This window comes from Schistocerca gregaria, chromosome 8 (genome assembly GCF_023897955.1).
Source record: "Schistocerca gregaria isolate iqSchGreg1 chromosome 8, iqSchGreg1.2, whole genome shotgun sequence".
Classification (NCBI taxonomy): domain Eukaryota; kingdom Metazoa; phylum Arthropoda; class Insecta; order Orthoptera; family Acrididae; genus Schistocerca; species Schistocerca gregaria.
The window spans coordinates 290,986,505-291,013,094 of NC_064927.1; positions in this window are offsets into that span (position 1 = coordinate 290,986,505).

A 26,590-nucleotide genomic window follows, 5' to 3' on the forward strand; every position below is an offset into this window, starting at 1 on the left:
GGCCCTGATGACCGCGCAGTTGAGCGCCTTACAAACCAAACATCTTCTGAATTTCCCACAACAGCTTAATTATGCGTATAACTGAAGGCTCTCGTGCAGTCTTCAGAGGTGACATTCCTATTTCGTTGGTGACTTCTTTGCCTGCAGACACAGTAATGTTGTTATTGCTGGTAACTTCGTTGCGGATCACAATCATGTAGACCTTTTCGAATGAAACTTCTCCAGTTTGACTGTATATTAATATTCATTTGTTTCACACAGTTGCGATTTCAACTTTATAGCCATTATCAATTGCTAGGTGAACTGAAAATCAATGAAACGTACAGATTATACAGCGCAGGCATAATGTGAAAAACGTGTCAGCCGTTTTATAAGACCAGATATTTATGTCGCAATTGTTCGACAATGACCTGTCATTCAGGCCTGATATTACAATGAAATCCAGACTATTAACTGCTTACAGGCGTTGATAAATATCAACGGAGACAGTTGACAGTGTGTGCCCCGACCGGGATCGAACACGGGATCTCTCGCTTACATGGCAGACGCTCTCTACCCGACCTTTTTTTTATTTTTTTATTAGGGCAGAATGTCGACACTCGATTCCTGGCCATCCGCCGCCATGAACAAGCAACGTGTTCTAGGATCGGTGAGAGGATGTAGCGGGACTGTCTGTGTTGTTTTATTTTTTTTTGATTGTATTTATGGATTTATTTTTGTCTAGCTAAAAAATATCCTACTACTGCCATAGCCGAGATTCCGAGTCGTCTTCTCGCCTGCTGTGAGAGGTTCCTTCCTATTCCTTCCTTAGAGGAGTCTTCTTCATTTTCAGCGTCTCATACCCTGAACGCCCCAGTGAGTAGGAGATGCGCAAATAATGAGCCTGTACTTCGGGTGACGGCTGAAAGCAGCATGTGTCGTCGTCAGTAGGGACCAAAAGTCGAGTGTGCCTTTGCAGGCATCGAAAAATATGTAGTAAAGGGCCATGCCTTTTAGCCAATTAACGGCGTTCGTCCTGGTCGATGGAAAGTATACGCCGTAAGGGGCGCAACAGATCATCAGGGGAGATGTACACCGGCAATCGCCGCAAGAGTAATGCCAGCATGCGCTGCGTCAGAAGCCAGCACTCGCTGGTTGCACACAAGTCAGGCGGTGTGCATCCGAGTCAACGACTGAGCATGTCGGACACAGGGGTCGTCCGTCAGATGAATGGAATGCAGCCACTGACGAGTAGCGAACTTTCTATTCACAACCACGCACCACAATGAACGCACCGTCGTAGGTAGAAAAGGTATGTGTACCACTCGCCACACCGTGTTCCAACCAACTTCTGTGTGCGGTCGTATTGATAGCCTGCTGCTGTTGATAGAGGTGATAATAGTCTTTCGTGCTGGACATCCGTGTCGTCGGAAGGTCTGACCGTTAAGTAGCTGAGATCAGTCAAGAGCTCTCTGATGTGGGAGAGTGCCGGTGAAATGTGTTCTATAGGAACCGGGGGATGCAGATAGTGTGGTGTACTTCAGCTATCAGGTTGCCCGTCAGAGGGGCGTGGGCAGAAGTCCAAAGATACCTGAATGGTGCGAAAATTGGAAGTTGACCCTAAATAACGAAAAGTGTGAGGTCATCCTTATGAGTGCTGAAAGGAATTCGTTAAACTTCGGTTACATGATAAATAAGTCTAATCTAAAAGCCGTAAATTCAACTAAATACCTAGGTATTACAATTGCGAACAACTTAAATTGGAAGGAACACACAGAAAATGTTGTGGGGAAGGCTAACCAAAGACTGTGTTTTATTGGTAGGACACTTGGAAAATGTAACAGATCTACTAAGGAGACTGCCTAAGTACGCTTGTCCGCCCTCTTTTAGAATACTGCTGCGCGGTGTGAGGTCCTTACCAGATAGGACTGATGGCGTACATCGAAAAGTTCAAAGAAGGGCAGCACGTTTTGTTTTATCGCGAAATATGGGAGAGAGTGTCACAGAAATGATACAGGACTTGGGCTGGACATCACTAAAAGAAAGGCGTTTTTCGTTGCTACGAAATCTTCTCACGAAATTCCAATCACTAACTTTCTCCTCCGAATGCGAAAATATTTTGACACCGACCTACATAGGGAGGAACGATCACTACGATAAAATAAGGGAAACCAGAGCTCGTACAGAAAGATATAGGTTTTCGTTCTTTCCGCGAGGTATACGAGATTGGAATAACAGAGAATTGTGCAGGTGGTTCGATGAACCCTCTTCCAGGTACTTAAATGTGATTTGCAGAGTATCCATGTAGATGTAGATACATTTGTAGTGCCCCTGGCCACAGGGCAGTCAATCTATCAATCTACCGATTCCCGTAAGAGTTTGAGCAATGTGAATGCATCCGCACTGAAGATCATAGACCGGTAAGCCTTATCTATATGAAGATGGCATCTATTGTTTCGAACAAAACCAGCCAATGATCTTCTTCAGTGCGGACGTACTCACATTGCTAAGACTCTTACGGGAATCGGTAGATTGACTGCCGCGAGTAATGATAGTGGGCAGGGGCTCTACAAATGTAGTACATGGACAATAAGTTGGAAATGTGGGTCTCACGAGGAACGTGCCAGAGGTAAGTAAGTCCCTGCAGTCGCACTATACTCTGTGTTCTCGATGGCTTAGTCGGATAGAGCGTCTGCCATGTAAGGAGGAGAGCCCGGGTTCGAGTCCCGGTCGAGGCACACATTTTCAACTGTCCCCGTTGATATTTATCAACGCTTGTAAGCAGCTAATGGTCTGGATTACATTGTAATTTCAGTCTTCGAGAGCTGCAAGATCACCAATGTATCTTTACTTCCGTCCATGTCCGAAAGAACAGATACCATCTTCATATATGTTATTCAGAAATGACGGACTCTTGTGATTCACATATGTAACGACTTTTACGTTCTTCACATTATTCCCTGCACGTTATGATCTCTATGTATGTTTCATAGAATTTCAGTTCGCCTTGCGCTTGATAATGGCTACATCAGCATCTACATAATCACTCTGTAATTCACAATTAAGTATCTGCAAGCGGGTTCCCACTTGACGCTACTTCTCTATCGTTCGACTCTCGAAGAGAGCGCAGGAGAAACGAACACGTAAATCTTTCCGAGCGCCAACAAAATATTTTCACTTTGAGGAGAAAGTTGATTATTGAAATTTCATGAGAATGTCGTGAAATTTCTACTGTGTGAAATAGGTGAATATTAATACGTATGCAATCAAAAGATTGAGATTTCATTCAAAAATTTAAACTTTAATATTGACGTGAAATGGCTGTCATAAGATGGCAGTTTAAAGTTTCTGCCAGACCATCGATTTAGTATCTGGAGGACGGTGGTTTTGGAGCGTAAGCTTCGCCTTTTTTAAGATTATCAAAGATTGTCTCTTACTTCGACGCTCCGACAATGGAGCCGACCAATCATTTACTTCTTTCGCTTCAGCGTGGCAACCATCTGCTGAATAACAGAATGGTTGAGGGCATTGTCAAGGATAATATTTGACGCGCAAAGTACTCGTATTTTTTCTGGACTGAGCTCGTACGGCAATCGCCTGGCCACGAGAGAAACCTCGAGCTCTTCCACTGAATGACATCTGAGTAACTAGCTTCAGACACTGTTCAGTATCAACAATACACTACGGACAATAATAATAACAGACGAAAATTAACCCTTCAACAGTACGGGATTAAACCAAAATCTCGGCATGCTAAGGACATGTACATTTACATCTACATGGCTACTCTGCAAATCACACTTAAGTGCCTGACAGAGGGTTCATCGAATCACCTTCACAGTAATCCTCAGCTATTCCACTCCCGAACACCTCTTTATCTTCCGCGCGAGCATTCTCGTGCACACTACATTCAAGTTCGCAATAAATTTTCGAATATCATACCGTGAAATTTATTGCGTTTGTGCATTCTTGGAAGAACAAACTGTTACAGTTGGCAATAAAGGTTCGAATATCATACCGTGAACTTTATTGCGTTTGTGCATTCTTAGAAGAACAAACTGTTACAGTTGGCAATAAAGGTTCGAATATCATACCGTGAACTTTATTGCGTTTGTGCATTCTTGGAAGAACAAACTGTTACAGTATTCATCTTTCGTTTGTACACTTCAGACTTCGTCCAACCCCATAAACAAAAATCTGATGGCGTAAGGTCTGGCGTTGATGGTGGCCAGTTAGTCGTACTACCACGACCACTCCACGGCTGAGACCTCACACGTCTGGTCAAATTCTGAGGGGCTCCGTTATGGCGGAAGTCTATTGCAGTCCGCGTGGCCAAAGGACCGTCCTTAAGGTGTTCAACAAAATAGTTTTCAAAAATAGTTTAAGTAATCCTGTCCCGTCATTTGCTCTTCTAAGATTAATGGGCGTATCAACACGTTACCGATTATGCAGTACCAAACATTTACCTGAAAAAGAACATTCATCTAAAAACGAACTTGGAAATTGATTTCCTCTGTAGCATATGGATTTTCCTGTGACCATCGATGATTATTACGTGAGTTGTTGTTTCCATTCCGTGTACATGTGGCTTCATCAGTGAATAGTGCTAATAGCAACAAATGACGATTGTCATTTAACCAGTGACAAAATTGAAGTCGTATGGCACTGTCGTTATTGTGAAGATTGTGGATACGTTGTATGAAAATGTTCGTATGCAATGTTCGCCGTACACATTTTTGTAGGATGTTGGTAAGTGCAGAAATTCGCCGCGTGGTGGTAATAGGTTATTGGAAGAATGTGTTTCACACAATGTGCTGAAGAGTCTGGTAAACATTCTACGCTCAGGAAGATGACGTGTCGGAAAGCGTCGACAGTATTCTTCGACAGTAGTAGGAACACTAGCTCCATAGAAGCCGTTAACAAACACTATATCTTCGTGAAACTTCCTGGCAGATTAAAACTGTGTGCCCGTTCGAGACTCGAACTCAGGACCTTTGCCTTTCGCGGGCAATTGCTCAACCATCTGAGCTACCGAAGCACGACTCACGCCCGGTCCTCACAGCTTTACTTCTGCCAGTATCTCGTCTCCTACCTTCCAAACTTTACAGAAGTTTGTCGTCGTGAGTCGTGCTTCGGTAGCTCAGATGGTTGAGCACTTGCCCGCGAAAGGCAAATGTCCCGAGTTCGAGTCTCGGTCGGGCACACAGTTTTAAACTGCCAGGAAGTTTCATATCAGCGCACACTCTCATTCTACTATATCTTCGTATTCTTCATTAGCGTTGATGTGTGACATTTTAATTAGCCTGTGCACAAACGCAGTTAAACGACGTTTCTATCTGACACACTCTCAACCTTCACTCTACTTCACTGACAACACGCCGTGGACAACTGCACGCTCAACGAGCAAGTTTAAAGGCAGAAAGACATGCCGGGAAGAGAGGCCGACAGCAGTGGGATACGTAAAAGTGGTTGGGTGCGTAAGACACATACGTGAGCACCCCCTAGCCCAAAAACAAATGTACAATAAATGTGTTCCGTCTCGGAAACTATTCAGAATAGGGCATACGAGTATTTTTGCTTCGAATGAACATTCCTGTCACATCCTTGTATACTGACAATTCTCCTGGGCCAGGCTGTATATGATTCCATGGCTAATCTGCACTCGACTGTATGATTGTATATTTACATGGCATATTCATTAATATAAACACTATATTACAACATCCACTTCTAGAGCCTAAGAACCTTGTCCAACAGTGTCTAAGTGAAGAAAGTGACTTTTGTGTCTACCTCCAGAAGGCACGAACTACTTTCCCTTATTCCCGAGTATGAAAAACCAACGACAACGCCCGCACGCAAGAACACTCTGATATAAGGTGAGCAACGAGTCGACAGCTGTGCTTCGCAAAATCACCGAGGCGTGCTTCCGAGCTTTGGTAAGCCGCGCAGGGCCTAATTACACATGCCGGGTCTCAGCACGCTTTCTGCACACTCATATAGAGCGACACAGGAATTCGTCGCGCGAAATAGGTTAGACTTTTTTTTTCTTGTTTTGGGCGCGTAGCGTATGGACGTTGCGCAGACGCGGGAGAGTTAAGAAATGTGTTCAGAAACTTTATTGAGACAACATTATAATTCATAAATTTTTGAGAACAGATCGTCAGTCGATAAGAACCGAAAGAGCCTCTAGAGGCACGTATGTTGGGCAAAGAGACTGACTGAATTTTCGTTTTCTTGGACTGGTGTTCTGTGAGGAGATATCTAGTTTCAGATTTCATATTCGGAATTTCTTTCACTTTACTTACGTGTCTCTTTACGACTTCTCTGCTGCTGAACGGCATTTCTTCTTAGCCTGCGCCGTCGCCGGCCGCTGTGGTCGATCGGTTCTAGGCGCTTCAGTCCAGAACCGCGCTGCTGCTACGGTCGCAGATTCGAATCCTGCCTCGGGCATGGATGTGTGTGGTGTCCTTAGGTTAGTTAGGTTTAAGTATTTCTAAGTCTACGGGACTGATGACCTTAGATGTTAAGTCCCATAGTGCTTAGAGCCATTTGAACCTGCGCCGTCCGTTCAGTTGTGTTTACTCTCTACGTCCAGCGTCCTCAATAATGTATGTAGTAAATTCAATTGTATTACTTACCATTTACTGCTTTTCTCCAGGTAACGATTTTTAGATACATCCGCATGTAAGGATCTCTTCGGTCACTTGTCTTTTTAGTGCCATTGTTAGCTATTTACTTGCATTCCTCTCTCTCTCTCTCTCTCTCTCTCTCTCTCTCTCTTTGGAGGGAATTCGATTTATTCCTACAGTATGTGGCTAAAATTCTTGAGGTATCAAAATTATTCTATGTCGGACTACGTATCAGATAGTTCGAGTATGAACGTGGAGCCACAAATTCTGTATCACGTCGAAATGAGTATTCGGATAGATGTTATTTAGTTAAAAACTGACATCAAGATCCGTAGATTCTGTCTGACAACTGAATAGTAACCAATCCCTGGAGACAGAATTTTATTGTGCGTGAGTAGTTTCACTAAATGCTACATAACCTGGACTTTTATACTTGCCCTAGAGTCGGCCGCGGTGGTATCGCGGTTCTAGGCGCGCAGTCCGGAACCGTGAGACTGCTACGGTCGCAGGTTCGAATCCTGCCTCCAGCATGGATGTGTGTGACGTCCTTAGGTTAATTAGGTTTATGTAGTTCTTAGTTCTAGGGGACTGATGACCACAGCAGTTGAGTCCCATAGTGCTCAGAGTCATTTGAACCACTTGCCCTAGAACAATGAAGGGAGGAAGTAAGTAATTTGTGTAAATTTTCTTTCACTCTTGTCCTCCAACCCTGCTATTTTGTACGCAACGATTGTTGTTTGTTGTTGTTGTCTTCAGTCCTGACACTGGTTTGATGCAGCTCTCCATGCTACTCTATCCTGTGCAAGCTGCTTCATCTCCCAGTACCTACTGCAACCCACATCCTTCTGAATCTGCTTAGTGTACTCATCTCTCGGTCTCCCTCTACGATTTTTACCCTCCACGCTGCCCTCCAATGCTAAATTTGTGATCCCTTGATGCCTCAAAACATGTCCTACCAACCGATCCCTTCAAGTCAAGTTGTGCCACAAACTTCTCTTCTCTCCAATCCTATTCAATACCTCCTCATTAGTTATGTGATCTACCCATTTAATCTTCAGCATTCTTCTGTAGCACCACATTTCGAAAGCTTCTATTCTCTTCTTGTCCAAACTAGTTATCGTCCATGTTTCACTTCCATACATGGCTACACTCCAAACAAATACTTTCAGAAATGACTTCCTGATACATAAATCTATATTCGATGTTAACAAATTTCTCTTCTTCAGAAACGCTTTCCTTGCCATTGCCAGTCTACATTTTATATCCTCCCTACTTCGACCATCATCAGTTATTTTACTTCCTAAACAGCAAAACTCCTTCACTACTTTAAGTGTCTCATTTCCTAATCTAATTCCCTCAGCATCACCCGATTTAATTTGACTACATTCCATTATCCTAGTTTTGCTTTTGATGATGTTCATCTTATATCCTCTTTTCAAGACACTGTCCATTCCGTTCAACTGCTCTTCCAAATCTTTGCCGTCTCTGACAGAATTACAATGTCATCGGCGAACCTCAAAGTTTTTACTTCTTCTCCATGAATTTTAATACCTCCTCCAAATTTTTCTTTTGTTTCCTTTACTGCTTCATCTACATCTTCTTCCATTTCCATAATATTGTCCTCAAGTACATCGCCCTTGTATAAACCTTCTATATACTCCTTCCACCTTTCTGCCTTCCCTTCTTTGCTTAGACCTGGGCTGCCATCTGAGCTCTTGATATTCATACACATGGTTCTCTTCTCTCCAAAGGTCTCTTTAATTTTCCTGTAGGCAGTATCTATCTTACCCCTAGTGAGATAAGCTTCTACATCCTTACATTTGTCCTCTAGCCATCCCTGTTTAGCCATTTTGCACTTCCTGTCGATCTCATTTTTGAGACGTTTGTATTCCTTTTTGCCTGCTTCATTTACTGCATTTTTATATTTTCTCCTTTCATCTATTAAATTCAATATTTCTTCTGTTACCCAAGGATTTCTAGCAGCCCTCGTCTTTGTACCTACTTTATCCTCTGCTGCCTTCACTACTTCATCCCTCAGAGCTACCCATTCTTCTTCTACTGTATTTCTTTCCCCTATTCCTGTCAATTGTTCCCTTATGCTCTCCCTGAAACTCTGTACAACCTCTGGTTCTTTCAGTTTATTCAGGTCCCATCTCCTTAATTTCCCACATTTTTGCAGTTTCTTCAGTTTTAATCTACAGTTCATAACCAATAGATTGTGGTCAGAGTCCACATCTGCCCCTGGAAATGTCTTACAACTTAAAACCTGGTTCCTAAATCTCTGTATTACCATTATATAATCTATCTGATACCTTTTAGTATCTCCAGGGTTCTTCCATGTATAGAACCTTCTTTCATGATTCTTAAACCAAGTGTTAGCTATGATTAAGTTGTGCTCTGTGCAAAATTCTACTAGGCGGCCTCCTCTTTCATTTCTTAGCCCCAATCCATACTCACCTACTATGCTTCCTCTCTCCTTTTTCCTACACTCGAATTCCAGTCTCCCATTACTATTAAATTTTCGTCTCCCTTCACTATCTGAATAACGATTAAGTACATGTAATACGTTGATTAGACAGAGACGTAGTGCGCGACACATAAACGCCCATTACACATGAAATTGGATGGAATGTTGAAACTAAAAGTACTTTATCTTATTTGTCTTTCTTTATTAATACATTTTTATCTTTCAGAGTAGCAACTGTAGCATATAAGAGTGTACCACGATGATAAATGTTTGGAAAGTAACTCTGATTAAAATGGTGATTTATTATACTGATGAACGGATGAACGACCCTTGTGAAACTTTGATCTACATTACTGGCCATTAAAATTGCTACACCACGAAGATGACGGGCTACATACGCGAAATTTAACCGACAGGAAGAAGATGCTGTGATATGCAAATGATTAGATTTTCAGAGCATTCACACAAGGTTGGCGCCGGTGGCGACACCTATAACGTGCTGACATGAGGAAAGTTTCCAACCGATTTCTCATACACAAACAGCAGTTGACCGGCGTTGCCTGGTGCAACGTTGTTGTGATGCCTCGTGTAAGGAGCAGAAATGCGTACCATCACGTTTCCGACTTTGATAAAGGTCGGATTGTAGCCTATCGCGATTGCGGTTTATCGTATCGCAACATTGCTGCTCGCGTTGGTCGAGATCCAATGACTCTTACCAGAATATGGAATCGGTGGGTTCAGGAGGGTAATACGGAACGCCGTGCTGGATCCCAACGGCCTCGTATCACTAGCAGCCGAGATTACAGGCATCTTATCCGCATGGCTGTAACGTATCGTGCAGCCACGTCTCGATCCCTGAGTCAACAGATGGGGACGTTTACAAGACAACAACCATCTGCACGAACAGTTCGACGACGTTTGCACCAGCATGGACTATCAGCTCGGAGACCATGGCTGCGGTTATACTTGACGCTGCATCACAGACAGGAGCGCCTGCGATGGTGTACAGAACGACGAGCCTGGGTGCACGAATGGCAAAACGTCATTTTTTCGGATGAATCCAGGTTCTGTTTACAGCATCATGATGGTCGCATCTGTGTTTGGCAACATCGCGGTTAACGCACATTGGAAGCGTGTATTCGTCATCGCCATACTGGGGTATCACCCGGCGTAATGGTATGGGATGCCACTGGTTACACGTCTCGGTCACCTCTTGTTCGCATTCACGGCACTTCGAACAGTGGATGCTTACATTTCAGATGTGTTACGACCCGTGACTCTAACCTTCATTCGATCCCTGCGAAACCCTACATTTCCGCAGGATAATGCACGACCGCATGTTGCAGGTCCTGTACGGGCCTTTCTGGATACAGAAAATATTCGACTGCTGCCCTGGTCAATACATTTTCCAGATCTCTGTCATTGAAAACGTCTGGTCACTGGTGGCCGAGCAACTGGCTCGTCACAATACGCCAGTCACTGTTCTTGGTGAACTGTGGTATCGTGTGAAGCTGCATGGGCAGTTGTACCTGTACACGCCATCCAAGCTCTGTTTGACTCAATGCCCAGACGTTCCAAAGCCGTTAGTACGGCCAGAGGTGGTTGTTCTGGGTACTGCTTTCTCAGGATCTATGCACCCAAATTGCGTGAAAATGTAATCATATGTCAGTTCTACTATAATATATTTGTCCAGTGAATAGACGTTTATCATCTGCATTTCTACTTGGTGTAGCAATTTTAATGGCCAGTAGTGCAATTTCAAACCAATGTTAAAATTATACTGATGCTTACGTGCATGATAATTATGCTTCAATAAAATTACAGGCGAAAACCGGCATGAATGACTTCAGAGGCATGGAATGAAAACAACGAAACCATATAGAAAAAGAGAATGTGTGCTGCCATCAGAATAACCACACACAGTTCCTCCTCCACCACCATTGAACCACTCAAGTGATAGAGACTGAGCCACAGAGTGACCAAGTTGAAATCAGAGCCTTCCCACTAAAATTGATAAATTCCATGTCTACCTTTAATTTGAAAAAAAATTTGTGCAAATTGGTACTCATTTTGCATGCAATGACTCATACTACAAAGCAGGAAAGCCATTATCACGATGTCTTCACTTTTTTGAGATGTGTTGGTTGGGACACACAAAATTTCTTAGGCCAGAAATAGAGGAATAAGTTCAAATTACGCGATCAAATTCACTGAATTACATATCAAGGCTATGAGTTGATGGCTTAGTTAAGTAGCTGTAAATTTTACTTTATACTAAATTATCAATCTGTTTATGTTGCAAGAAATTAATTTACATGTGCATCATTATGCTAACAAATTGAAGAAAACATTAGTTTTAAATAAATGTGGAAAGATTCTCAATTAAAGAAACACCAGTGTTCATGGTATAAGGTTGCTGTCGGTATGAATAAAGGAGGAACTCAGGTTCACACAACACGATTCAAAGCAGGAAAAACTCTGACCATTTAATGATAATGATGCTGTTTCCAACAGAAGTGTCTGCCCTCATTAAGAGAAATAGATCGCGCGAAAATTTGTTTTAAGAAACATTCATGCTTACCAGCTCGGTGACGGAACCCAGAGCGCTATTCAAAACAGGCACCGAGCGGCACTTACCTCAAAGGGTCGTTTTTTAAGGGTTTAGGTGAAGATATCATAGGCAATAGCTCGGAGAGAAAAATAGGGAAACTCTGAGTGGCAAAGAAGCTACTTTGCCAGACGTCTTTCGAAGGTTGCCACTACACTGTCAGAGTCCATAAGAAAGTCTGTTTCCGTCGCCGGCAGATTTGGTTCCATACGCCCTTATATTCATACTTTCAGAAATGATTCTTGGATATAGAATGAACGAAGAGAGGATTTTGGTTATTACACAAGATAAGTATTGTCGTTCCTTGCATATTCTATTCTCAAGGGACTAGAACATACGTAGCGTATATACGAGCTTATGGAACGGCGTCATACGAGAAAAAAATGGAAGTGCGCCTCTTTCCAACTACGTAAAAACAGGGTCTTCTTCTTTGTCTCTTCATACCGAAAACTAGTAGTCACGGTCATACTCGCCCCCTCCGTGATGCTAGTCTCTAGAGGCTTTCTCACCTTCTAGCACCTTTAATTTGAACCATTACCATTGTTTTGTCTGTTGTAACACACCACCATACACTTTGTTTTTTGTACCATGTCTCAGAGGCCAGTGTCAGCTGCTGCTGAACCAACTTTGACACGTTTCAATCCTTCGGCTCTCACAGAAAGCTGAAAAACTTCCCCATCAGCAGGGTAGCGGTAGGGGGGAGCCGAGCCGCGCGGACTGTGAGAAGACGCCCTAGACCAAACGGCTAGGTACAGATGTGAAGATGTTATGATTTGCTTGGTGCAAAATACGGCAATTTCCCTTGTGGTAATCACACACGGTGGACCGAATCTTGACGGAGAGTATGGCTGCTCTCCCTTTGCCATACACTCCAACATCGGGCCACTGCCACATCCGAATGCCCCACAAATTTAGCAGTTCAACCAGCCAGCCAACTGGAGACCAACAACACTGTTTCATACGACTACACGGCATCTCCATGTTCTTCACAGTAATCACTCAACATCTCCCGCTGTTCGCACCACTTATATGCCATACCAGGGCTGGTGAAGTCACTAAACACGAGAGTATTAAGCACTACGGTGTCTGTTCTACTTGTAACAGAGAATTGCAGCTCTAATCATTTACATATTTGCCGAAAGTGAGCACATGTATCAAGTTCCCTTGACAACCGATCATGTCTTCCAGGTGCCTTACTGTGTTTACGCGCAGGGTATTTCGTATAGCTTTTTGTTGAAGGTGTTAGGAAGGCAATACACTAAATTACTTCTCTCTCACGTGAGCGTAAGGACACAGGCCTGCAAACCGACGCAGGAACTGACATCTTCATGAAGTGAAGTCTGTAGCTGTATCGCCCGATAGGACACTGGCAAAGCGACTGAAGGCAGACTTATTCTCTGCTTAAGCAACCTCTGAATATGAGTACCACAGGGAGGACACGGATCTCCGCAGCTGTCTTCCAAACTGCGTTAAGACTACTCCAGTAACTAGAATCGATCCTTCAGCGGCCTCATGCGTTGCCTACTACATAAATGTTGCAAATTACCTTATTTGGCGGAAGGGATCATCAGTTTTCTTACTGGTTTTATGTGAAACTTCCTGGCAGATTAAAACTGTGTGCCGGACCGAGACTAGAACTCGGGACGTTTGCCTTTCGCGCTTAAGTGCTCTACCATCTGAGCTACCCAAGCACACTCACGACCCGTCCTCATAGCTTTTATTTCGCAAGTACCTTGTCTCCTTCCTTCCAAACTTCACAGAAGCTCTTCTCCAAAACTTGCAGATTTAGCACTCCTAGAAGAAAGCATATTGCAGAGACATGGGTTAGCCACAACCTGGGGATGTTTCCAGAATGTTTCATTCTGGTTTTATGTGACCCGCCAATTGTGACAGGGCACTTTTCTAGTAGATACGCGTTATGCATCTTTAATGCTGTGGTCTCCATTGCCTTCTTCATCGCCATATGGTAAATTATTGCTAATTATCCTCTCTTTTAGGGATAGTTTCCCACATGTTGGACAATAGAGTTCCGTGAAACTCTTTCACATTCTCCTCCCTCTTTGATAGGGATATTGGCAGAATGTTGACCATGTCTGTACTGGAAGTCTAGCTTCGTAACAACTAGTCAAAATAAAGGAGAGCAAACTAGGAGCTCTATATCTTTGCCAACAAAATCACAAGAGGCGAATGCTATGCTACGAACATACTTACAACAATCGGGAGAGTCGAACGTAATATCATCCGCATACCACTCTGGTGGCTTAAGAACTGTTCCACCCCTCTCACTAATGTTAAAAGTACGTAATACTGACTATTGCGCTTATAGGAACCCCTGTTAAAAGCTCGGAACACTCTGATATAACTCCTGATAGCTTAAGGAGATAAAAAAACACAATGTATGGTGTGCATATCCTCGCTTCATCTTTCACGAATAGTTGTGTAACAGCGATAGATCCATGTTCAATTGTAACGGACAATGGGTGAAGAAATGACGTCAGGACACATTTCCACGGAAACCACGCTTAGCACTGTCATGATTCTATATAAGTAGAGCCGCTGGGAGGTTGAGGCAGTCCGTCAGAGACAGGCCGCAGCGAGCACACAGCATGCTGCAGAAGCGAACGTATGTGGAGGGCGCCGCCGCCATGTGCGAGTTACTGGAAGCAGAAAAGATGAAGAGGAGGCGGCGTCCATGCTGTTTGCGAACTCTGCGGAGGTATGGCGTGGTGTCTGAGCACATACGAGCTCCCACGAGTCACAGTAAAGTTATGCTCATGCGCTCTCTTTCTTTTTTTTTTCAGAGGCATGGATTTATTTGATTACGTCGTCGTCGACGACGACGACGAAGACGTGCATAATTTACTGGAGGCGTACAGCTGAACAGGTGGCGGCGTACATGTTATTTGCGAACTATACGAAGGTATGCCATGGGGTCTCAGCACATACGACCTCCCATGTCTCGCGGTAAACTTCTGCTCATGTAACCTATCTTTTTTTTCAGGGGCTTGGATTCATTTGAGTGTGTCGAGCATAACGCAAAAGCTGAGGAGGTGGAGCGCCGATTCTGTTTGAGCACTAAGATTCACAGCAAATTTTACCAAGCAAATGTTCATGTACTCTTATTTTTCAGACCCTTGGATTTGAGTACGACGACGACAACAACGACGCTATCGCCATCTAAAAGTCGCTGGAAGAGCAAAGGCTGAGGAGGGAGCGGCGTCGATGCTGTTACGAAGGTAGGCCGTGGTGTCTCAGCATGTACGAACTCCCACGATTCGCAGCAAACTTTGGTTCATGTTCTCTTGATCATGTACTCTTGTTCATGTACTCTTGTTCATGTACTCTTGTTCATGTACTCTTGTTCATGTACTCTTGTTCATGTACTCTTGTTCATGTACTCTTGTTCATGTACTCTTGTTCATGTACTCTTGTTCATGTACTCTTGTTCATGTACTCTTGTTCATGTACTCTTGTTCATGTACTCTTGTTCATGTACTCTTGTTCATGTACTCTTGTTCATGTACTCTTGTTCATGTACTCTTGTTCATGTACTCTTGTTCATGTACTCTTGTTCATGTACTCTTGTTCATGTACTCTTGTTCATGTACTCTTGTTCATGTACTCTTGTTCATGTACTCTTGTTCATGTACTCTTGTTCATGTACTCTTGTTCATGTACTCTTGTTCATGTACTCTTGTTCATGTACTCTTGTTCATGTACTCTTGTTCATGTACTCTTGTTCATGTACTCTTGTTCATGTACTCTTGTTCATGTACTCTTGTTCATGTACTCTTGTTCATGTACTCTTGTTCATGTACTCTTGTTCATGTACTCTTGTTCATGTACTCTTGTTCATGTACTCTTGTTCATGTACTCTTGTTCATGTACTCTTGTTCATGTACTCTTGTTCATGTACTCTTGTTCATGTACTCTTGTTCATGTACTCTTGTTCATGTACTCTTGTTCATGTACTCTTGTTCATGTACTCTTGTTCATGTACTCTTGTTCATGTACTCTTGTTCATGTACTCTTGTTCATGTACTCTTGTTCATGTACTCTTGTTCATGTACTCTTCTTTTTTGTTTTCAGACGCTTGGATTTGAGTACGACGACTATCGCGGTCTAAAAGTCGCTGGAGGCGCAATGGTTGAGATGACCTCGTAAATGACGGCGTCAAATATGGAAACGACACCAAACTACACCGTGGTGTTTGACGGTGGAGGAGCAACCAAATCGAGCTGCACCTGGCAGGAGTAGGAAATAGCACGTGCACACTACATAACTGGACCCAATACTAACGCGATTCTAAATAAAAAATAAAATTAAAAAACCACTTATTTCTAACTGCTATAGCGGCAGACGGGCTTTTAACACATACAGCCCGTATAAATGTTTAAAGAGGAAATATGAAAATATATTTGTTCTATCAGGAATAGCGGTAAATGAATGCGGAGTATATCAGTTTGAGACTCAATTTTTACTAAAGAAGCAAAAAACAAATCAATCAAAAATTTACAGCCCATGCGATCACTGACACACCGTACTTGGAACTTAACTACTGCTGAACCTTCAGCATTCCGCTTCTTATGAGTCACACAAACCGTCATAAAAATCTATAGGTAATTATCCGATGGTTGAAATTTTCAATGAGAGTTTACAGTGGAAATAAGGAGAAAAGCTCTAAATTCTGAATTTGTAATTATATCACACCAATATTGGTGTGAAAATGTTATGCTTCTAAGTCAACGCATTCAAATGATACACCCATTTATGTCATGCATTTTGATACTCGTAACCTCACTCATTAACCTATAGGGCACTTCCATTGACATAGAATCATGAAATTTGGTAGGAAGAAAATTTTCAACAGTACAAAAAAAAGAAAATTTTCAATTTATAATAAATTACGCCACACGTAAAACTATTCAACTTCAAAGTTAACGTTCTCGAAAGCCTTGGAATAAATGAGACTGATATCTTGTTGATAACAGGCAGAAGTCGTCGAGGTGTTAGATTCCCAGAATGGATGCGCTGTCTATACTGTATACGTAGTTGAGTTTGTACGGAACCCTCGGTGCGCGAGACCTGCTCACAGCTGGATAAGTTTTTACGCAGAGTGTTGCTCGCTGTTTTACTCGCTTCCAGCGTTGCTGCTGACGCAGAGTCGTGTAGTCAGTGGAAGCAGCTAGTAGAACGGACTGCAGAATTATGGCTGATGGGGCGCTATGGTTCCCATCGTCATTTGATAAGGGACGCTCCCCCACCGCTTTGTACACACTGCGCCCAAGTTTTAACTGTCCGCTACTTCCTGACGGAATTTCCATTGTTTAACCGTTTACGTTGCCGCTTGGGTTTGCCGTCTGAGTTATCAGCCGTTTTAGCAAATGACGCGCGGGCTGTCCACTACGTTTTACTTTTTATCCGCCAAACGATATGGCCTTATGGCGCAGGCCATTTAGTTTTTAGTCTTGGACCTCCGTTTCTGTATGACGTCCTTTTTATCCCTTTCTCCACGTTCCTCTTCTGTGAATTGGGACTGGCGTATAGTCGTTTTTTGCCTCCTCTCTGTCTTCGCCCTATAGTTTTGACTTGGTTGCGTATGACCCCAGTTGTTTTTGCACTCTAAAGAAAAAAAATCAAAACAAAAATACTGCCAGGCCTGTTAATGTTATCTATGACTAAAAAAGCTACACGTGTTGGACTGCAGGGTGCAATTCACATCTTACTATTTTTTGAGCACAGACAAAAAAAACATACAGAAAACAGAGCAAACGTGCTGCAGCTGTTGAATATATGGTTGGAGGTTGTAACATTATGTGATTGCCTTATTATTTTAAATCATTCACTAATCGAGCAGCCGCTCGGCAACAGCTACAGTTAGCAAATAATGTTGGGAGAATGTAAAAGGTGAACGACCTGTGACGTAATTTGTTTATTGTCGAAGCGCCGTCAGAGATGCAGTGAGTTATTGACTTTCAAAACCGCGGCGTGAAAAACGGACAGAAGAACACTTTTACACATTTTTTTTATGTACGAGATATTCTCGATGAACAGTTACTCATTCTTCTCTTGTCTCTTGTAACTTGTCGGATGCGCGTGTCTTGCCGCCGATTTTTATCGTTAAAAATAATATTATTTTAGTGTAAAGTAAAAGTGCAATACTGCATAGCAGTAGATTTATTGTGCGACGTGACTATTTTTATTACGAGAAGAGAAGTGCCAGTCAAAACGGCATCCATGTTAAATCTTTCATTGCAGTGTAAGTTCTTCTATTAATTGTCATAAATTCAGATATACATGGAATTGGTGTATGGACTATTTATGTAATATGGAATCTATGTCTCACTCCTTCATTAAGTTATTTTCTTTATGTTTCTGCCAAATAGAGTGTTCACAGTCACGAATTCTTTCGTCGAAATCGGACGGAAGTTTTTTCGACGAAATATTTTCTCCACGCCATATTCTACTGGTAAATGCATTATAAACTACGGTCCCTTAGGAAATTCATGTTGAGCTATCCAAAAATAATTATATTTTGAATAGGCATTTACTCTCCTCTGCAATGCAACTTCCGACTGATCAGACGATCCACCAAGAAACAGCCGCACACGGTCGGCGTTCGCAAATATATTTCCACCGCTGATTATAGCTATACGTTACAGCACAAAAGCAAACCTCTCGGTCATCAGAGGACTTCCGTCCTGTTTGACACATTCCTCTAGACGAACGAAGATTTATGCGACGTACTCCATTCCCCTGCCACATCTTGGGCATAAAATCGAGTCTTTAGTTTCACAACTACGGTGATTCTAAAATAGGCACAGGTATCTCCGAGGTAATACAATCCCCGTGTATATATTTGCTTGACAGACGTCCTGTTTACGGAGCTAAGGGCGGCATGACGTGTAATTTCACATGTGAAACACCGCTGCTATGCACTTGTCTCTTTCATTGTAAGAGGCATTCTCTGTTACTAAAGATCATTTCAAAAAAATAGTTCAAATTCTCTGAGCACTATGGGACTTAACATCTATGGTCATCAGTTCCATAGAACTTAGAACTACTTAAACCTAACTAACCTAAGGACAGCACACAACACCCAGTCTTCACGAAGCAAAGAAAATCCCTGACTCCGCCGAGATCGAACCCGGGACCCCGGGCGTGGGAAGCGAGAACGCTACCGCACGACCACGAGCTGCGGACAAAAGATCATTTCTCATTGGACTGATGCGAGGATAGTATAATTTTTGAACAATGATCGGATGTGAACAGTGGGGTCTATACACCTATGGAAAGCTAAATTGCACATGTATCACAAGGAATCGATGTTTTAAGGAAGTGTCTGTGTGTTTTGCGGGAGCAGCAGCAACAACATGATTTACACTGTGCAATGTCTGCGGAGAGAAGGAGTAATGGGCTTCCAGAAACATTATTAGTTATCCCAGACCTTTGGCCGGCTGCTAAGTAGCACGCAGGCTAGAAAATTATCGTCCCACGCGTCGCCTAACGTTAACACCATGGTACAAACACATGTGTCTAGAGTGGTACCGCGACCGGGAAGAATTAACTGCTGATGTATGGCGTCGCATTGTGTTCAGCGAATCAAATGTTCTGCACTGCCCCTGACGACGATTTCTGACAAGTATGGTGGCGACCAAGGGAGACGTTCCATCTTTCCAATATTTTAGAGCGGCACAGTGGAGTTACTCTACATCTGAATCTACATATATACTCCGCAAACAACCATATGGTACCTGGTGGTGGGTACCTTGTACGACTACTAGTCATTCCCTCTCCTCTTCCACTCGCTAACAGAGCGAGAGAAATATGACTTGCTATACGCCTCCGAGGGAGTCCTAATTTCTTTTATCTCCCTTTCGCAGTCCTCATGAGAAAAGTACTTTGGCGCCAGCAGAATTGTTCTACAGTGAGCTTGAAAAGCATTTCTCTAAATTTACTCAATAACGTAACAAAGCTGGCAGCTAGCCTCTGAACTGCTTCGATGTCTAACAATTAATCTGATATGGTAGGGAGCTCATACACTTGAGCGTACTCGAGAATGGGTATCACAAATATTTTATTCGGGTCTCCTTTGTACGTGGGCTACACTTTCCTAAACTTTCCCAGTCAACCGGAGTTAACCATTCGTCTTTCCTGTTACCAGCCTTTCTTGACAAATGGTTCAAATGGCTCTGAGCACTATGGGACTCAACTTCTGAGGTCGTTAGTCCCCTAGAACCTGGAACTAGTTAAACCTAACTAACGTTAGGACATCACACACACACACACACCCATGCTCGAGGCAGGATTCGAACCTGCGACCGTAGCGGTCTCGCGGTTCCAGACTGCAGCGCCTAGAACCGCACGGCCACCCAGCCTTACTTGCTCGTTTCATTTCATACGGGTTTGCGACGTTACTCCTACATAGTAAATGGACGTGACTATGTCAAGCAGCACACCTCTAATACCTCATTCGAATATTACAGGATTGTTTTTCCTACTCATCTCTATTAATCTACATTTTTATACCAAATATAAATTATGTCTAAATCATCCTATCTCTATGTACAATCACTCAACTACGGCAATTTCCTATACATTACAGTGTCGCCAGTGAAGTATCACATTTCCATAGGAGGGTCCTGACGATGTCTGTTCTCTGATGAACACTCGCCTCCGTGGTTCATGGTGTGGGTTCCTGTAGTCATGTCCTAGTTCATGAACCACGGGCAACGCATGAGTGGCCAAGTAAGTGGTCCCGACAGTCGGGATACCAGTTACTTTGGAATAAGGCTGGGCATCACGGACATATCCTGACTTGTGGTCACCTTTGTGCTCATACGGCAAAGACTACCAAATTCACCGGTTAGTTCCTCAGCCGTTAGGGGTTAAACTCAATGGGATTCGGGGCAAGTAAGGCTAGCAACCTGCTTCCCTGGCACTTTAAATATGATGCTGGAAACAATCAGAGCAAAATGCCTCGCACCTTTGGAGGTGACGGAGTCCCACCTCTAACTGACAAACCAGGGACTCCAAAGATACGACTCGGCAAACAAATGGTAATGAGATGGGGAGCTATTAATATCAATAGGGGCTACTCTGGGAAGAAGGTAGAGTTGGTAGAGGCTGCAAGTAAGATGGGACTGCACGTTTTAGCTGTTAGTGACATTCGGGTAAGGGGTGAAAAAAAAGAGGAAGTGGGAGAATACAAGGTCTACCTGTCAGCAGTCAAAGCAGGAATAACACAATGGGGTGCAGGGCTTTACATCAGGAAAGAAATGGAACCCAGCGTAGTTGCAATAAGGTTTGTAAACTAACGACTGATGTGGTGTCGAGCAAGAAAATTAGGATTGTGTCAGGATCGCATTGTGAAGGGACAGATCAAGATAAGATGGATAGTTTTTATGATGCACTCAGTGATGTAGTTGTTAGAGTAAAGGACAAGGACAGTGTTATGTTCATGGGTGATTTTAATGCCAGGATTGGAAATCGAACAGAAGGGTATGAAAAGGTGATGGGTAAATTTGGAGAGGATATGGAGGCCAACAGGAACGGGAAACAACTCTTGGATTTCTATGCCAGTATGGGCTTAGTAATCACAAACTCCTTTTTTTTAAACATAAGAACATTCACCGGTATATTTGGGAAGGCAGAGGAACCAGATCTGTCATTGACTATATAATAACAGATCAGGAATTCAAGAAGGCTGTGAGGGACACAAATGTATTCAGGGGATTCTTTGATGACACTGATCATTATTTAATCTGCAGCGAAATTGGTATTGTGAGGCCGAAAGTGCAGGAGGTCAGGTCCATGTGTAGGAGGATAAGAGTGGAGAAACTTCAGGATTAGGAAATCAGGCACAAGTACATAACAATGATCTCAGAAAGGTACCAGTTAGTTGAATGTAGTCAGTTACAGTCATTGGAAAAGGAATAGACAAGGTACAGGGACGCAGTACTAGAAGTGGCTGAAGAATGTCTTGGAGCAGTAGTGTGTAAATGTAGGATGAAGCAAACAGCTTGGTGAAATGACACAGTCAAGGCAGCCTGTAAAAGGAAAAATAAGTCGTATCAAAAATGGCTACATACTAGAACTCAGGTAGACAGAGAAAGTTATGTTGAAGAAAGAAACAAAGCCAAACAGATAAATGCAGCATCCAAGAAGAAATCTTGGGAAGACTTTGGAAATCGGTTGGAGACTTTGGGTCAAGCTGCTGGAAAACCAGTCTGGAGTGTAATTAGCAGTGTTCGAAAGGGAGGTAAGAAGAAAATGACAAGTATTTTGGACAGGTCAGGAAAACTGCTTGTGAATCCTTTGGATTCCTTGGGCAGATGGAGGGAATATTTTGAAGAGTTGCTCAATGTAGGTGAAAATACGATCAGTAATGTTTCAGATTTCGATGTACAATGAGATAGGAATGAGGATGGAAATAGAATCACATTTGAGGAAGTGGAGAAAATGGTCAATCGACTGCAGTGTAATAAAGCAGCTGGGGTGGATGAAATTAAGTCGGAACTCATCAAATACAGTGGAATGTCAGGTGTTAAATTGCTACACAGGATAATTGAAATGGCCTGGGAATCGGGACAGGTTCCATCAGACTGGACAAAAGCAGTAATCACACCAATCTTTAAACATGGAAACAGAAAAGATTGTAAAAACTACAGAGGTATCTCTTTAATAAGCGTTTTGGGTCCTATCTTCTCAAGTATTGTTGAAAGGAAAGTACGAGTATAGTTGAGGACCAATTGGATGAAAATCAGTGTGGGTTTAGGCCTCTTAGAGGTCGTCAGGACCAGATCTTTAGCTTACGGAAAATGATGGAGAAGTGTTATGAATGGAACAGGGAATTGTATCTATGCTTTATAGATCTAGGAAAGGCATATGACCGAGTTCCTAGGAGGAAGTTATTGTCTGCTCTACGAGATTATGGAATAGGAGGCAAACGTTTGCAAGCAATTAAAGGTCTTTACATGAATAGTCAGGCAGCAGTTAGAGTTGACAGTAAATTGAATTCATGGTTCAGAGTAGTTTCAGGGGTAAGACAAGGCTGCAACCTGTCTCTACTGTTGTTCATATTATATATGGATCATATGTTGAAAACAGTAGACTGTCTGGGTGAGATTAAGGTGTGTGAACATAAAAGAAGCAGTCTTCCATATGCGGATGACTTAGTTGTGATGGCAGATTCAATAGAAAGTTTGCAAAGTAATATTTCAGAGCTAGATCAGAAATGTAAGGACTATGGTATGAAGATTAGCATACCCAAAACGAAAGTAATGTCAGTGGGAAAGAGATATAAACGGATTGAGTGCCAAATAGGAGGAACAAAGTTAGAAGAGGTGGACAGTTTCAAGTACTTAGGATGCATACTCTCACAGGATGGCAACATAGTGAAAGAACTGGAAGCGAGGTGTAGCAAAGCTAATGCAGTGAGTGCTCAGCTACGATCTACTCTCTTCTGCAAGAAGGAAGTCAGTATCAAGACTAAGTTATCTGTGCACCGTTCAATCTTTCGACCAACTTTGTTGTATGGGAGCGAAAGCTGGGTGCATTCAGGGTACCTTATCAATAAGGTTGAGGTTACGGATATGAAAGTAGCCAGGATGATTGCAGGTACTAGTAGATGGGAACAATGGCAGGAGGGTGTCCACAATGAGGAAGTCAAAGAAAAACTGGGAATGAACTCTATAGATGTAGCTGTCAGGGCGAACAGGCTTAGATGGTGGGGTCATGTTACACGCATGGGAGAAGCAAGGTTACCCGAGAGACTCATGGGTTCAGCGGTAGAGGGTAGGAGGAGCCGGGGCAAACTAAGGAGAAGGTACCTGGATTCGGTTAAGAATGATTTTGAAGTAATAGGCTTAACATCAGAAGAGGCACCAATGTTAGCACGGAATAGGGGATCATGGAGGAATTTTATAAAGGGGACTATGCTCCAGACTGAACGCTGAAAGGCATAATCAGTCTTAGATGATGATGATGATGATGATGATGATGATGATGACACTCTCCTCCCAGGACGCGAACTTCATTGTATTACTGAGGAAGTCTTCCAGCCACTCACAAATCTGAGAACATATTCCGTATGCTCTGCAGACTTTCGTTAACTGTTTGCAGTGTGTCACACATTTGATAGAGATAGAGAGAAAGAGAAATTACGATCGTACTGAAAATGGAATTTTCTCTTAGGTCTGGTAACAACAGTAAAAACGATCAACGCTTATGCTCTCAGGTGGCCGTTTTACCTGGAACAGAGAATCGTTCACATAACCGCTGGTGATGTGTACGTGCACGAAGCTACATTCACATCCGATTTTGTCTTCCAAGTACTTCACTTTCCTTGTCAGGCATTGAGTTTGAATGATCTTATTGTCTGTTCAAGATTGATTTTGTACTGAGTCTTTTTTACCAGGAATTGCGTGTGAGCAAAGGATTTCCGCCGTAGACGTAGTGAGCGAGTCTATTATATCCATTTACGAGAAGAGCTTTGAAACAAACTCAGAGATTCAATTGTTTCATCATTAAAAGTAACATTGTTGGCTGAAAGATACCAGTAATAACGATATCTCTTTTTCGAGCACTGTGGTGTCTTAAAATATCTGTTCACTGTAAATGTCTGTGATGAATGAGTGTGGAGTCCTAGCATCGTGCTTGTGCTGTTAATAACGGAAAGTGAGAAGCTTAGGTCGAAGTCCACGTTCGAATGAGACGCTGTGGAGAGGTTTGTAATTTAATCCAGGGCCTTGGTGCAAAGTGTTCTAACGGGGAACCCCTGTCGCCTTGCCTGCTGGTGGAAAGTTCTTTCACCTCCGCGCTCTGATCCACCGGGATCTGAAACGACTACGTACAAGTCGAGCATGTGTAATACCTAAACAACTAGCTCCCAATATCATACCTTTTTCTTTTCTTTCGATATAAATTTAAATGAATGTTTTCTTTTCCTCATTAGTAATAAGAAATTTGTAGATTTTAAGAATTTTTGTTACAATTTCTCTTGAGAGTACTTATGTTTTAGATCTCACACAAAAAGGACGTAATTTTTACTCGTGCGTATTACATTTTTGGTCATCAATATTCAGGCGAATGACACGAATGACCATTAGAAACAGAAAAGTTAAACCTGAGTTCTAAAACGCGTACTTAAAGAGCTATGAGCAATTCTTGATCTTCTATATGTGAAACATGTCTCTGCGAGCTATTTGCTTTCCACATTTTGGGAAGTGTTAGTACGGACCAAAAGAAGAAAAAAAATGTCCAGTAAAAGTGTGCTCTAAAATGCATATTTTAATAGTTACGAGCACTTGTTCATTACAGCAGTTGTGCTTAAAAGTAGCGAAGACGAACAAGTGTTCGTAGCTCTTAATGTATGCATTGTAGAGCACATGTTTCCTTGACTTTTTCTTGTTTTGGTCCATACTACCACTTCCCAAAATATGGAAAGCAAAGAGTTTGCAGTCGAGCAGATTTGTCTCACAGTATCTAAGATCAACAATTGGTCGTAGCTCTTAAGGTATGAAGTCTAGAGCCCAGGTTTACTTTACGTTTTTGCATCGAATAATCATTCCTGCCATATCCTTGAATACTGAACATTAGTTATGAAACACTCTGCATAGAGTATGCAGCTTTTTTAAAAAAAAAAAAATCAGTAAAAATATTAGTTAAAAGAAGTCGCTGCATCAGTTTTCATTGTATTGATCTTTGGAACTCAAGAATGTAAATGTGTGCAACAGTCTTCGAGAAAGTATGGGTTAACTGTTCATGTGTTAACGAAGTATATTGGAGAATTGGTTTTTCCAACCTTGCAGCGAACAACAAAGAGTTTCTTCTTCGAGTATCTATGTCGGCAGTGTTGATTCAGGGTCCGTGAAAAGTCTCTTATATCGACGTGGATTGGCCGGTGATGTCCGATGAAGCGGGTACAGCGCCACGCTCCATCGGTGGTCAGCTGCTGCAGCTGGCTCCGCTCCCCGAGATCAATCAGCTGTTTTTACGGCGCTCGCCCATCTTGTCGCCGGTAATTTTGCCGCGAGATCGTGAAATGTTACCAAAAAGCGAAAATACTTATCACAGTTGTTGATTTAGCTGAAAAGAGTCGTAGTTAGATTCCACTCATTAGGCAATTGTGTGTATGTAATGTAGTATGTAGCATGAAGCAGTGAGTCGAGAATTTAATACATTTGTTGGTTGTTGGCTTTAATTGTGTTAACTGACCTACAGAGAGCATTGCTTTCTTATCTTTCACTGCATTTCACTAGCCCGCACTGTCTGCATACACTATGGTTAGCGTTCATCACAGGCGTAACGGGTTCGTAGTGCTTTCCGAATTCACAACTGGCACAACTGACATTGCAACGTTCAGATGTCACGATTCTAGTTGTCACTGTCTGCTTGGTGAGTAAATATAGTGTGACTCTGGAAGTGGGGATGAGGGGTACACTTACGATGGAAGGCCAAGACCTCTTTAATGTCATTCCTTAAACAACAACTATCAATTTCATTGTTTATTCAAAACAAGCAAGGGACACCGTGAGCATATTTTATAAAATATTACAGATATCTTGCTTCTCAAGCAAGACAGCAGATAACAATTATCAACAGACTTAAAGAGGTGACTCACAGAGATTTCAAATAAATAACAGTTTGAAGCTGATTTAAAGAAATGGCACTAATTTTTTTTTAAACTGTAAGGTGTCAGGCAAATCCAACACCTTCCATTAAAACCCTGACATGATAAGCAAATCCAGTAGTATGTCACATAGCTCCGAATAAATAGTGACATTAAATTAACCAAAGTAATACGAGTAACGAGTGAGCAAATGGAATACCACAGACTAACACAAGAATGCCTACATCTACATCTACATGACTACTCTGCAATTCACATTTAAGTGCTTGGCGGAG